General features: G+C 45.6%; 1 long non-coding RNA gene across 1 annotated transcript in view; it reads left to right on the forward strand.

The window, feature by feature from the left end:
• The window catches only part of LOC311612115, a 61,250-nt gene that overhangs the window by 5,887 nt on the left and 41,773 nt on the right, over positions 1-13,590 (forward strand). Inside the window, exon 2 of the long non-coding RNA XR_014793229.1 lies at positions 355-542. This is a non-coding gene — a long non-coding RNA (uncharacterized lncRNA). The remainder of the gene's footprint in view (positions 1-354; positions 543-13,590) is intronic.

Here is a 13,590-nt window from a genome sequence, read left to right on the forward strand (position 1 = left end):
CAGCACCTGATTCTTCATGTCATTGTGCAAAGGGCACTGGGAGGCCACTGAGGTCCATGCTTCTCTAATCTTTGGGCAGCTGGATGTCTGGACTCTGCATAGGCCTGATAGCTAGATAACCCCAGCAAGTGAAATCATTTCTGTAAGCCTCCATTTCTATCTGCACAAAAGACAGTTGCTGAGTTAATCGATTATTAAGGTAACATAATATTTCCTACACTATATCTAGCCTTTGGTAGGTGCCCAATAAGTGGCCATTTAATCTGAATCCAGCCATTCATTCTGAGTTATATATTTCTCCCATTTGATCCTCACAGTGTGACATGCTTCTTATTCCCCCAATCCATTTTGCAGATGATGAATAACCAGTGCCCAGGCTAGTTATGTAGCCTACTCGTTGCCAGCAAGCAATGGACCCGTGACTCAAGCCCACTTCATTCTGCTCGCAGACCAAGCATCCCTCCAGCTTCTGTTCTCACAGTTCGTGAGAGGCCTCATGTGGGCCTGTTGGAGACACACAGAGCCTGGGGAGCTGCAGGCAGGTAAGAGAAATATTAAGAAAGAGGAGATGGTTGGAGCTTTCTCAAATCTTGAGATTCAATTTCTCTTTTCTTTTCTAAGCAGTTGGGGAGAAAATAAGTTCTAGGGATGAACTGTGCAGCACAGTGACTGTAGTTATCACTGCTGGGTGATTGAAGGGGAAGTTGCTAAGAGAGGAAATCTTAAAAGTTCTCATCACGAGGAGATATTTTTTCTTTTTTTCCTTCTTTTTAGTATATCAATATGAGGTGATAGATATTAGCTGAACTTATTGAGATAATAACACATAATATGTATAAATCAAACCATCATGCCATTTGCTGATTACATCAACTAATTCTCAATCAAACTGGAAAAAACAGAATGTGAGGAGGTAATATTACAAATGAGCAAAAGTCTCTGCCATTCATTCATTACTCATACGTTTTAATGCATCCATCCATCCAATCACTATGTGTGGTGCATTTTCTATATGCCATGCAACGTTCCAATTACTTTTTCATATGTGTTCTCTACTCCCATCTTTACATCACAATATGAAGCTTAGGAGGCGCTGAAACTTGTCCAAGATGGTGCAGAAGGGAAGAGGCAGAGGGAGAAATAATCCCAGTGTCTCCCAAGGCCATTGTATCACACCATCCTTTGCACTGGTTCACCGTTAAAATAATGTCATATTCAGGTCCCATGTCAGTGACAGAAAGCTGGGTTTGAATCCCGTCCTTATCACTAGCTTGTGACCCTGACCCCTTTACCATATTTTTCGGAGCCTTTATTTATTTTGTCATCATGAGACACCTCACTGATTTGCTGTAAAGCTTAAAGAAAGTATGAAACATGTCTATTCCAGTACCTGATAACATGGTGGACATTTACAAAGTGATGCTTGATTTGAGCCAATTCAAATCTCTAGGTGATATTAAGAAAATGGAGAAAAGTTTATTAATCAGCTTCTCCAGTTTGTGTCTAAGAGAAAATTAAGTCAAAGGAGGACTTTGCTCTTGTCCTCATAGCTCAGCTGATCACGGAACCATACACTGGCACATGCACATATGTAAACATGCACACACACTCTCTCTCTCTCTCTCTCTCTCTCTCTCTCTCTCTCTCTCTCTCTCTCATGCAGGAGCCACAGACTCACAGAGAAGATAAGCTTCCAGTGTTTAGGCACCATAATAAACTTTCAGATGGAGTACAGTGCTGTAGTGTTCTTAATTAAACCCTCTAAAGAACTCTCAGTTGACAATATCATCACCCGAAGCTGCATTTACATTGTTAATTATTCAAGTTACAGTGAATAAGAAACAATGCCCAGGCTTCCCATAAAATTTCCAAAAATTAAACCAGAGAAATGGGCAATAAATGCCATTTGAAATGGTACTGATGCCAGTTAATTGCCAGACAACTGTAAAATAATGGGGCGTGAGGTGTTTCAACAATGCCTAATTAGTAACTCTATGGATATTTTCTTGGGGGGAGGGGGAAATGGCAACATGGTGCAAACACTTAGCAGTCATCATCAGAGGCCCTTTGGTATTAGCTAATTAATCTTCCCCGTGGCACCTGGGATGTGGGCACAGGCCTTGCAAGTCCTCAAGGGCAAGTCCTTTGGAGAGAATGAGAAACAGAGGCCAAGGGACAGAATGGCAGATTCTCTTCCTGCTGCACCTTTAAAGTGCAAGGTGATGCTCCCACCTTAAAGGCACCCAGGGGGAGCCCTGGCAAGGGGAGAAGGATTTTTCTTGGTGAGTGACTTCCCTTTGTGATGGGTAAGGTTGGTGTGGTGAATTCCTGGCTTCCTCCCGAGCTCCAGCCATGCCTCTGTACTTGCTGCTCCTATTAGCTTTTTCCCTTCTTCTCAACAAGAAACTTTTTACTTTGAACAGACAAAACCGAAGACTGGAGGGAGCTATCCCTCTTTCCATGAAGCTACACTTACCATATTAGAACTGGTCTACCACTTTGGCCTCAACCCAATAGGGTCTAGAATTATCTCTGGGGTATGATTGATTTGGGTTAGGTGTAAATATTACAAAGGCATGACTTTTTTCTTGTAGGCAATAATTTATAATCCACATTATAAATTTTGTGATAACAATAAGAAAGGGGAGAATGCACAGGAACAGGAAGAGGAGGAAGAATAAGATGATGAGAAAGGAAAAGGAGGAACAAGAGTAGCATGTGTGAGGCATGCAATTCAGTGCTTTATCCATATAGGCCTTTAATCTTTATAGCAATTCTATGAAGTGGGTGTAATCATCATTTCCATTTTAAGATGAAGAAACTAAGGTATGGAGAGGTTAAATGGCCTCCCAGGTCCCACAGGTAGTAAAATGGTGTAGCAGCCCCTGAAACCCTCTCTTTGATCTTAAATTCTTAGTTCTTTGCACTTATTACCCAACTGAGGAATCCCTATTTCCCCATTTTTAACATAGTATTCTTGAATATTTCTGAAAAAAGGGGGGTCTGTGAAGCAATTGCTTTCACTACTGAATAATTCTAACATTCTTCCACATCAAGGTAAATTAACATTTGCCCCCTTGTCACTTCCAATTCTAATCATTGTCCTTCTCTCTGGAGTTACATAGAATGAAGTTTCCTTCTACAGATAGATGTTTTCAAATTTGAAGATAACTCCTTTCTAACTCATTGCTTCTTTAGCTCCAAATTTGACAGGTCCTCAACTCTTCCTCTTCAAAATTAGCTTCATATCTCTCAAAATATGAATGTCTTCTCCTGAGTGTACTCCAATTTTTTAGTGTTTCTCTTAGGCTATGGGCACCTAAATCTGGACGATCCTCCAATGGTCTTTAAGGAAATGACAGACAATTCCACAGCCTCACAGTGGGACTTTCCGCAGTAACATCTTCTGTGCAATGGAAAGGCTATGGGTCCTCTGGAAATCAATCACTTAGTAGATATTCTGCTATTATGAGAAAATAAAACAGTGGCCCAGGTACATCTACTGATATTTATTGACCCTGAAGGATTCTAATATAATTCTGAGTCTGCACGCAGGGAGGATATTCATCCACATCTCACTCCCTTAAGAGTCAATTCTCCAAATCAGCCATAAGGTTAATTCCTAAAACACGTTCATCATCAGCTATCTTATGTGCCAGTCCCAATCCATATGGCATTGGACTGAACACTTCATTGGCTGCCAGAATGGAGCTCTCTGAAAATGAAACTTGTCTGCCTTCTTCTTCATATACATTTGGACTAATTTCCAGCCTCCAAATTAAACCTTTCTGTGATTGATAAGCAGATCTGCTGATGCAATTCGATATTTTCAATTTTCTCTTCATGACAGTAGACATCCAAAATAATTTTAGAGATCAGAAATTTGGCGAATGTAGGAGGATATCATATAAAAAAGGATATAAGCAACATGAATGGCCCTGGAGGAGATTTCACTAAATGAAATGAGTTGGAGAGAAAAAAAAAGATATATGATCTCACCTAGTGGAATCTGAAAAAAGTCAAACTCATAGAAACAGATAAGATTTGTGGTTGCCACAGGCAGGAGCAGGGGGAACTAGGTAAAGATGGAATAGGATAAATAAGTTATGGGCAGGTAATGTACAATGTGATGACTATAGCTAAGAGTATGATTTTGTATATTTTAAAGTTGCCCAAAGAGTAGACCTTAAAAGATGCTACCACAAGGAGAAAATGGTAACTGTGAGGTAAAGGATGTTAATTGTTGCTTCAGAATCCCCACCCCGTTTTTTCAGAGATGTTCAATTAACTAAATGTGGTAATCCTCTCAAACATATTCAAATATTGATTCATTATTTGTACATCTCAAGCTTATACAGTGTTATAGTAAATTACATCTCAACTAGTGGCCTGGTGCACGATATTCATGCACATTCAAAGGGGATTAATTAGAGGAAATATTTTAATATTGCTTTTTGCCCTTTCTCTATAATAGAAGTGTCAGAGATGAAAGAAAATTAGAAAAATGCATATGAAAATCTTTCTCCTGTCAGAGTCTGTGGCGCACCATGGGACCCAGAGTTAAGTCCCTGCCCATCCATGTGCACCTCAAAATCGCTCAAGACCCAGACCTGCCTCCCCTCCCATTGGGCTTTATCCATATCTAGCCTGTACCACCATGTCAAGCCACACCAAGTGGGGAGCACAGACTCAGGCCCCCTGGCCTGGCTCTGGAGAAGGGGGCATGGTCTGAGGTTCTGCACCTTGAGGTCCCCCATCAAGCCCTGTCAGGTGGGGGGCATAGCCTGAGGTCCCCCATCAAGACCCACTGGAAAAAGAGGGGGTACAGCCTCAGGTCTCCTGTCAAGCCCTGCTGGATAGGAAGTGAGAGGCATGGCCTGAGGTCCCATGACTCAGCACTGGGGCGAAGGGCGCAGCCTGAGGTCGCAACACAGCACTGGGGCAAGGGGAGCAGCCTGAGATCTCATGACCAAGCACTGGGGTGGGGATGCACCTTGAGTTCCCCATCAAGCCCCACCAGGTAGGGAGTGCAGCCTGAGGTCCTATGAGCCAGCACTGGGGCAAGGGGCACAGCCTGGGGTCCCATGACCCAGCACTGTGGTGAGTGGAGCAGCCTGAGGTCCCAGGACACAGTGCTGGGGCAAGGGGAACAGCTAGAGATGCCATGACCCAGAACGGGGTGAGGTGAGCAGCCTGAGATACCACAACCCAGCACTGGGACAAGGGAGCAGCATGAGGTCACATGACCCAGCACTGGTGCAAGGGGCAAAGCCTAAGGACCCATGAACCAGCACTGGGGCAAAGGGAACAGCCTGAGGTCCCATGACCCAGAACTCTGGCAGGGGGAACAGCCTGAGATCTCATCACCAAGCACTGGGGTGGGGATGCACCTTGAGGTCCCCATCAAGCCCCACCGGGTGGGGAGTGCAGCCTGAGGTCCCATGACCCAGCACTGGGGCAAGGGGAGCAGCCTGAGGTCCCATGACCCAGCGCTGGGGTGAGGGGAGCAGCCTGATATCCCATGACCCAGCACTGGAGCATGGGGCAAGCCTAAGGTCTCATGACCCAATACTGGAGCAAGGGGCACAGCCAAGGTCCCATGAGCCAGTACTGGGGCAAGGGGAATAGTCTAAGGTGCCATGACCCAGAACTGGGGTAGGGGAGCAGCTTGAGTCCCATGACCCAGCACTGGGGCAAGGGGTGCAGCCTGAGGTCCCATGACCCAGCACTGGGGCATGGGTACAGCCTGAGGTCCCATGACCAGCACTGGGGCAAGGGGAACAGCCTGAGGTCTCATGACCAGGCACTGGGGTGGGGATGTACCTTGAGGTACCTATCAAGCCCCGCCGGGTGGGGAGTGAAGCCTGACGTCCCATGACCCAGCACTGGGGCAAGGGGACCCGCCTGAGATATCATGACCAGGCACTGGGGTTGAGGTTGCACCTGGAGGTCCCCATCAAGCCCCACCAGGTGGGGAGTGCAGCCTGAGGGCCCATGACCCAGCACTGGGGCAAGGGGAGCAGTCAGAGGTCCCATGACCCAGCACTGGAGCGAGGGGAGCAGCCTGAGGCCCCATGACCCAGTGCTGGGGCAAAGGGAGCAGCCAGAGGTCCCATGACCCAGCACTGGAACGAGGGGAACAGCCTGAGGTCCCATGACCCAGCACTGGGGTGAGGGGAGCAGCCTGAGATCCCATGACCCAATGATGGGGCAAGGGGAACAGCCAGAAGTCCCATGACCCAGCACTGGGGCAAGGGGAACAGCCAGAGGTCCCATGACCCAGCACTGGGGCAAGGGGAGCAGCCAGAGGTCCCATGACCCAGCGCTGGGGCAAGGGGAACAGCCAGAGGTCCAATGACCCAGGACTGGGGTGAGGGGAGCAGCCTGAGATCCCATGACCCAATGATGGGGCAAGGGGAACTGCCAGAGGTCCCCTGACCCAGCACTGGTGCTAGGAGAACAGCCAGAGGTCCCATGACCAAGCACTGGGGCAAGGGGAACAGCCTGAGATATCATGACCAAGCACTGGGGTTGGGGTTGCACCTGGAGGTCCCCATCAAGCCCCACCGGGTGGGGAGTGCAGCCTGAGGGCCCATGACCCAGTGCTGGTGCATGGGGAACAGCTTGAGTTCTCATGACCCAGCCCTGAGAAATGGGATCAGCCAGACATCCCATGACCCAGCGCTGGGGCAAGGGGAACAGCCAGAGGTCCCATGACCCAGCACTGGAGCGAGGGGAGCAGCCTGAGGCCCCATGACCCAGTACTGGGCAAAGGGAACAGCAAGAGGTCCCATGACCCAGCACTGGGGCAAGGGGAACAGCCTGAGATATCATGACCAAGCACTGGGGTTGGGGTTGCATCTGGAGGTCCCCATCAAGCCCCACCGGGTGGGAAATGCAGCCTGAGGTCCCTTGACCCAGCACTGGGGCAAGGGGAGCAGCCTGAGGTCCCATGACCCAGCCCTGGGAAAGGGGAACAGCCAGAGGTCCCATGACCCAGCACTGGAACAAGGGGAGCAGCCTGAGGTCCCATGACCCAGTGCTGGGGCAAGGTGAGCAGCCTGAGGTCTCATGACCAAGCACTGTGGTAGGGATGCACCTTGAGGTCCCCATCAAGCCCCTCCAGGTGGGGAGTGCAGCCTGTGGTCCCCCAGCCCAGCACCAGGGCAGGGAGTGTGGCTTCAGGTCCCCTGGCTCAGTGCCAGGGTGTGGGGACTAGGCCTGAGGTCCCGGAGCCTGGCGTCAGGGCAGAAGGAGCAGCCTGAGGTCCCCTATCAAGCTCCTCGGAGTGGGGTGTGTGGTCTCAGGTTCCCCAGCCTGGTACCAGGATGGGGGGTGAGGCCTCAGGTCCCTTGGCCCAGTTCTGTGGTGGGGTGCATGGCCTGAGGTCCCCTGTCAACCCCACTGGGGCAAGGGGGAGGGGAGCACAGCCTCAGGTCCTTGCTGATTGCTTGTTAAGGCTCATTACAGGAACTTGGCCTCCACTGTGGGCACAGCCATCTAGTGTTATGAAAACTACCTCCCTCCCCCTGTCTCTATTGTGGGTGCCACCATCTTTGTAGCGGAGTGATTGTCAATTTGCATATTCCCTCTTTATTATATAGGGTAAATTAAAAATGTTTAAATAGATAAAATAAAAGATATAAGCATGGAGACAGCATCAAAAGAGCCCCCTTACTGGATGGAGGAAGGATGCCAGGAAATGTGTGGAAAGAAGTGATCCTCTACTCACTTTCTCTCCAGGAACTAATATTCCCAAGGCAAATGCAAAAATAGGCCCTTGAACAAATAACTTTACTTCTATGGTGAAAATCAACCACTCTTCCTTGATCCCACAACACAAGATGGAATGAAGTAGTGAGCACTGGACACAGAGTACATACACTTGGCTGTGGGAACTTAATTCTGTTTGTCATTGGCAAAGCATGTCAGTCTCCTGTCTGAACTTCAGATAACGATAACTATTGGGTGAGCTTCAAGTTATATCAGTTGTTGAAAATGCTTTGTGCTGCTGTGAAATGTTATAGAAAGGCAAGACATTGATGAAACCCAATTCTGCCTCACATAATTATTTGTACATACTGCCTGCTAGAATGCAAGTGCAGGACAGGAGGAATTGCTGCCATCTCAGCCCCATCCATATCCAGCATTGTGCCTGTCATGTCGTAGGATTTTAATAAATGATTGCTGAATGGAATTACTCACTCAGGTGGTCTTTGGGGCAGTTGTAGAACCTTATTTTACGTCATCACCATCACCTTGCCCCATGCTGACAGGAGGAAGCATGCAATAAATGGTGAGGGAATGAATGAATAAGTTGAGAGGACCTGAAGAGATGGTTTCTCAGAGTGCACTTTAGAAGCAGCTGTGGTGCTTTAAAAATCAATCTTTGGGATCCTACCCGAGAGATTGGTTTGAAAGTTGCCCAGTATATTCTAATGTACAATCAAGGTTGAGAACCAATGACTTTAAACAGTAGAAAAATATAAGAAGAGTTTCTCCCCCGCGCCGCCCCCCCCACACACACACCTGTTTTAAACTACTGTGTTTTACTTCATGTTTTAGATTCTTGAGCTGAATAGTGTACTGAAAGCTGTAACACTCTAAAATAAAAGAGTAATGTTGTTCCCACTTTTTATTTTATTTATTTATTTTTATTTTTTATTTTTTTTACTCTTTTTTTTATTGATTATGCTCTCACATAATTGTCTTTATTCCCCCATTCCCAACCCAAACCCCTCCCTAGATATACCCCCCCCCCCCACTGTCCATGGCCACTGGCTAGCCCCATATGTATGCACACAAATCCTTTGGTTGATCTCTTCCCCTTACCCCCATCCCCCTTTACTTCCCTCTGAGGTTTGAGAGTCTGATCGCTGGTTCTCTTTCTCTGGGTCTGTTTGTGTTGTTCATTATTTCCTCTAGATGTGTGAGATCATGTGATCCAAGAAATACCCTTGTAAGAACCTAAACTGCAACAAGCCATAATGGTTATGCTGAGAGTCAAGTGAATCAGTCTGTAGTGAGTTCTTTCTGGGCCAACAGTTCTTTTGCGTCCCAATTTCAATGCCAGATAGTTCCTTATATGTACCTGCCAGCAATGATATTTCAGATCTGGTTGGTGGACAAATGGCGGTAATGCAGGTCCGCCCATCTCTGGTTTGGTCCTGGGCATCCTTCAGCAACCCTCAGCTGCTGCCTGCTGGTATGCTGAGGCGTCGTCATCATCTTCCATCTCTGAATTGTGTCTCTTCTGTCTTCATGGCTGGAGCGCTTCTGTCTATTGCTCTCTGTTACAGAATTCCAGATGGTCTCAGAGTTGTTTTCTGAAAATATACAAACATATTCTCGACCAAAAGTTAATAAAGGGATATTTTCTTTAAATTTTATTTGGGATTCTTTTCCATTTTTTTCCCCCAAATGATTTTCCCCTGGCTTGTTTTGTCACCATGTGTATATTTTCATGGGTATCTTGCTATTAGCGTTTCGAATGAAGGTTAATTTTCTAAAGCACAAATTTTTTAGATGTAAATTATTCTCAGGATATATTTCCTTACATGATATTCTTCCATTGTCACCCCCTTTTTTACTTTAAATAATAGGAAACTTTTGGAAATTTTATACTGTGGTCTTGATAGCTTTTACATTTTAAGTTATTTGCGCTACACTATGACTACTTTAGATTCATAACAAGTTGTGCAATTTTACCGTGGCCGCTCTGCCAACAAGAATTTTTGTTAACCCATTAGGAACAGCTATTTGAACAATATAATCAGGGTGGTTTTTTTTTTTAGAATATTCATTTATTTCCATTGGCCACATTACTTTCCTCTGAGAAATTGGCTACCATTCATCTGTCATACTCAACACTCTAGCATCAATCTCATGTACCATGTGTGTATTAGTGGAGTTGATTACTTCCCTTCTTGAGAAGGGCCTGAGCATTCCTGCTGCTAGGCTGGACTTGGATATTAAAAACCCACTTGCCCACACCATGGGTATGAGACCTCTCAAATAAGTCTTGTTGCAGTGAGAGGGCAGCTGCTGTCAGCCAAGTCTCTGTCTGTTACCTGGGTCCCACTTTGAGCTGTGCATGGGAAGCGAAGCAGCCAAGGGGGCAGGAGACCTCCCTCAGAATGGGAGAAGGTTTAGGCGCCTGCCACATTGCAGGGGGCGAGGGGGTGGTAAGGGTCTGTGCCCCACCTCTGTTGACCCCCAAGTTCTCTCCTGAGGGCCCCTCTGCAACTGTGCCTGTCTTAGGTTGTTCCTTCCCTGAGGAATCTTACCCGTCTCTGGCTAACCAGCCATCCTCCGGGGCCAAGCAGGGTGATGTGAGGTTTAGTTCTGTCTCCTTGGTAGCCTATTCCCCCATGGGCTCCATACCCAGCACCTGCCTCGGGAACCCCTCACCTGCTGGCGGGGCCCAGGCATTGATCTCATATTTTTGGGAACCCATGTTTCTTTTCCAGAGAGGGCCCAGCTCCCCCGACTGGGTGGGCAAGAAATCCATGGTACCAGCCACCATGGTGCTTCAGCCTTGGCATAAACTGAAAGGTCAGGCAACAATTGTGGGCACCTGGACCACAAGAAGAGGTTCATTTTTGGCCAAAAGGGCAAGATGGGCCACTATAGAATGCTCAGGTGCCTTCCCAGGGGGCCCTCTGCTGAGTGGAAGGGATGAAGTCCTTTCATGTCGTTTTTAAATTGCTGCCAGACATTCAAAGGTTTGTATGTTTGTTTGGGAAAATTGTACAATGTTCTGTTGTAATTCTAAAATATCTAGAGCTGTGTTACCTTTGTCTTTAAGCACCAGCAATATATATATATATATATATATATATATATATATATATATATATATATATATATATATATATAAAATAAAGTGAATGATTTATTATTGATACCCCATGATGCGAAGTACTATTATACTATTATAGGTAATGGGGATAACCCAGATGTGGGAAAAATTATAGTGACCTTGTGGAATAATATCATGTAAGGATATTTTTTGCTCTAGGCCATGGAAATTCCATTTTAGACTGGCCGTCAATTTCTTTTTGTATAGACAAGGTCTTTGTTTCATTTTCTACACCTCTCCCAGGTGGAAGGAGTGATGATCCCTTCCTTTGGTGTCCATATCAGCTAGAAACCTCTGTTTAATTTTACACACAAAGGAACAGTGGTTTAATTCTGTGTCATACAGAAGGGGAGATAGGTGGTGACCCCTGTGTAATTATACTTTTTTGTCCCACCTGTGGTCCTCCTGGATGACCAAGGTGTTTGGTGTCATCAGTGACTACTTTGGGCAGGAGGATCAGCCTGTTCCCACTTTTTAGAAAATACACCTAGTTGGATGACTGATGGACCTCTTGATAGCTGTCACCTTGGCAAACACTTGACCTTGATATGGCTGGGCAATGAGGACAAGATCAACCACCAAGGCAATGGCTCAGGACTTCTACTTAGCCCTGATGTTCTAAGAGACTGCCACCTTGTGGTCACTCTGCAGCAATGGTTAGAACAGCTTCCTTAAAGCAGGCTTATCTCAGACTGCAGTAGGTTTTATTCTTTTGCAAATTATATGCAAAGCCTAAGGTGCATAGCTGATACTTCTGGGAATGAAATAAGGCATAGAGGGTTCTGGATTCACCATGATGAAAAGATTTCTTCAAATATCAACACCTGGCAAGAATAGAGGTTATATGAGCAGGTTACTTATCACTATTCAATAGCAAGTGGCAGAGGTCAAGAAAAGATGGTATTCTCAGTGAGAAACCAGGCTTCATTTCCAAGATCTAAGTACTGGTTAGGTCAACCCATTTATAAATCAATGCTTCCACGATAAAAAAGCAAGTGAACAGTAATAGATTCCCCTGTCACAGGTTGAGAGACAGAGGCCCCAGGAATAAATGATCTTTGTCAAAGTTGCATGGCAAACTGCTAGGTGAACTCAAACTGGGAACTGACTATTTAAATCAAAGTCTTCAAAAATGAGATCACTTTTTACCCTCAAAAGGTAAACAAAAGTAACATTTTAAGACTGGACTTATATGTGTGTATACGTGGTGGGGAGGGGAATACATACATGCATGTATACACATACCCACATAATTTTATTTCAAAAAAATATATTTTTTATTGATTTCAGAGAGGAAGTAAGAGGAAGAGGGAAAGAGAGAGAAACATCAGTGATTAGAGAGAATCATTGATTGGCTGCCTCCTGCACGCACCACACTGGGGGGACTAACCCCACAGCCCAGGCATGTGCCCTTGACCAGAATTGAACCTAGAACCTTTAAGTCCACAAGCTCTATCTGAGCCAAACCGTCTAGGGTCGCACATATTTTAAAACTTCATAATGAGGACTAATTGGATGGCAGAAACTTTTACTTCATGAAACATTGTGCTTTGTAACACTGCTAAATACATACATTTTCTTCAAAGACACAAAGTAATTCAAACAAATATCTATATTTTCAAGTCTTGTCAAACCTGCTCTAATGAACAGATAAGACTCCCTGGTAATGGTACCTGGAGCTCAGACATTAAACAGTTCACACCAGCTTGACTTTTCAGGAGGATGGAATGTATGAGAAGTGGAAAGAGCTATCCCAGGGACCACACAGAACTGGATTTGTGTGTCAGCTCTACTATTCTGAGCTCCAAGGTCTTGCAGAATTTTCTTGAACTCTCTAACCTTCAGTTTCCTTACCTACAAGTAAGATTGGTATTGACAAAGTCTAATAATTCTTATTGCTGTTAAATGTGTGGGTGTGTGGGGGGGTGTACCCAGACAGAAGTCCTGTGACAGGAAGCACCAAAATATTAAATGAATGAATAGAGCATCATGTTCCTTATCTACACTATGATTTTCTTATGGTGTTTGAGCTAATTGATCATATTGCTAATCAGCAGATACAAACTATGTTGGTACTAAACCATTCTAGGTTCCCATGATTTTATAAGGGTGCAAGAAACAAACCATTTACATTATCATGGATATGAAAAGGATATTTCCGGCAGCTGAGAGGAGTTGGGAAGTGATGAATGGGTTTCCACAGTCATCAGGGTGATTAAGTACACATTTGGGTGCAGTTTTTGGAAGTAATTTTTGAGCAGCAGCTTTAGTAAGCAATCCTGTGCTCAGCTACCAAGGAGTCTCAGCCCCTTGACTCCCACCTGGCTGGGTCATGAGCAAGCTGGTGTCTGGAAAGTCAAATCTTGAAGGAGCAAGGCTGGGCTTTGAGCACCACAGGCCATGAACTCAGGAATCACTGCTGAGGGATGCAACTGCAGAGGCCGAGACAATGGCATCCCAGGCCAGACACAATGGACACTAGGACCAGGAAATTTCTGTGGATGCTAGGACACCTTCCTAAGGGCTACCCGTAAAATCCTGGGTCTTCTACAAATGCCTGCACTTACCCTGTTTCTTCTTTCTTTTTTTTCTCCCACACCAGCAAATTGAAGGGAACAAGGTGTTTGTTCAATGAGTGAGCACACAATGATGACATGGGTAGTGTCTATATTCACAATACCATGGGGATGAGGAGACTAGCGATAGATGATCAAAGCCTTTAAAAATTA

The sequence above is a fragment of the Pipistrellus hanaki genome (genome assembly GCF_964339955.1).
Source record: "Pipistrellus hanaki genome assembly, chromosome: 17".
NCBI classification, from domain to species: Eukaryota; Metazoa; Chordata; class Mammalia; order Chiroptera; family Vespertilionidae; genus Pipistrellus; species Pipistrellus hanaki.